The sequence below is a fragment of the Nicotiana tomentosiformis genome, chromosome 1 (assembly GCF_000390325.3).
Source record: "Nicotiana tomentosiformis chromosome 1, ASM39032v3, whole genome shotgun sequence".
Lineage (NCBI taxonomy): Eukaryota > Viridiplantae > Streptophyta > Magnoliopsida > Solanales > Solanaceae > Nicotiana > Nicotiana tomentosiformis.
Window position 1 is genome coordinate 14,103,196 of NC_090812.1, and position 2,170 is coordinate 14,105,365.

The window sequence follows — 2,170 nt, forward strand, 5'->3', positions numbered from 1 at the left end:
TAGCAACACGACAATTTATATGAGTAAATAAATAGTGCAAATATTGTTCATATTCATGTTTATATTTATAAATATCACTCTTTACGGTTGTGCGAGGAAAACCTTTATAAGTAGGATTATAAACTTTTCTACTATAATGCACAAAGTAAGGGTTAGAAAGAAAACTATAGGGTAAGCACATAACAGTAACCATTTTTGCCAATTCTTCCCGATCTTTTTTTGGATCATAATATAAAATATCACCGGTAATAGTGTTAATTCCCGGTTGAAATTGATTTGACCTGGTACTAAGGTCAGCCTGATTAGGTGCACTTGTCCCCTTGGCCAAAGCTTTCATACGAAAATATCTAGCTTTATCTTGAGGGTGTAGCAATATGTGTCTAGTCAAACTTCTCGCCCCCCCCCCCGACTTCCAACATATTTAAAAACTAACTCTTTACCACAAGTTTTACACTTATCCCTATTTTTTTCTCTTAGTTGAGTAAAAAATGGCCAAACAAGAGATGTTTCTGCCCGTTTAGAAGGTTGTCTAAAAAAATTAGGGGCAGTAACAGGAAGGTCAGACGGGGGGTCATTTGGATTATTATTAGTTGGGTTAACTTCAGGAGTATGACTAGTGGGTGTATCATCATCCGGTTGCGTTTCATCAAAATCTATTTCTTCATCATCATTTTCATCAATAGTTGGATTATCATAAAGAGCATTCATATATTCATGGTTTAATTGTTCACCTGGTGCAATATTATGGCAAAATTGACTCTCTGTAAATTGCAATAAACTATTATCGCTATCAAGAATAGGAGGTATAGGACGGGTAACAGGTTTGGGCCGGGGAGCCGGGGGAAGTGGAGGAGGAACAGATTTGTCACTAGATTCACCACTCTTGGATTTTTTCTTATTTTTACTAAATATTATTTTTAAGGAATAATCCATCTTAATTAATCAAGCAAAGTAAATAAAACAAATAAAACTATAATATTAAAACTTAAGAGTTGGAACGAGTTTACCGAATTGACGAACAACTTGTTGAAAAATAATTATCATTGAAGACTTGAAGACTTCAATTCACCAACTTCACAATTTTGCACAAATTGTAACAATTAAGTAAGCAATTATAGAAGAATATTAGAGAGAGATTGAGAGAGATTGATGATTTTGTGAGAAAAATGAAAGAATGAGGGGGTATTTATAGTTGAAAATAGGGAAAAAGTGTAATTATAAAAAGTTTGGGGTTAAAACAAAATTTGGGGGGTTAAATAGCTATTTTGCAAATAGCCAACGGCTATTTTGGCAGACCAAACAGCTAGTTTTTAAATGGCCAAACGGTCAAATTTTTTTTAAAAAAAAATTATCCGTTGGGCCCGTTTAGGACCGCTTGAACCGGTCCACTTCTCAGTCGGTCCCGGTCTCGCGGGCCTCGCCTATGAGACCGACCCACTACCCGGCCCACCACCCCACGGTCCCGGTCCTATTCGGTTAGGACCGTTTAGGCCCACCGCCCATGTGGGCTTGCGGTCCTGGGTCGGTCCCGGTCCTAACCGGCCCACATGTCACCCTTAATCTATTGATGAGATAAACTGCTGCATTTATGCACTCTCCCCCAAATCTAGTTGGAATGGTGCCCTAGAACTTTAGTGCCCTTGCTACATCAAGAATATGTTTATGTTTGCGCTCCACAACTCCATTTTATTGTGGAGTATAGACACAACTACTTTGATGTAAAATGCCATATGATTCTAGTAAGCTATTGCACTGACGATTAAAACATTCAGTACCATTGTCTGTACGAATGATTTTTATAACTGCATTAAACTGAGTTCTTATCATAGTAAGAAATACTTTCATAACAACAAACATATCACTTTTAAACTGTACCAAATATATCCAAGTAAATCTAGACATATCATCAACTACTGTCAGGAAAAATTGCTTCTTGTCATGAGTAGGAATTTTGTAAGGACCCCAAACATCCATATGAATAAGCTCTAGCATAGACGGACTTCTAGATTGATTACTAGGAAAGGATAACCTGCTTTGCTTGGCAAGAGGGTAGATAGAACAGTCATTGTTTACATTGATATCACTCAATTTATTCTGTAGAGATTTCACATTCCTCATGGAGCATATTGAAGCAAGGCCAAGCCTCTTATGCCATAAGATGTTATGTGAT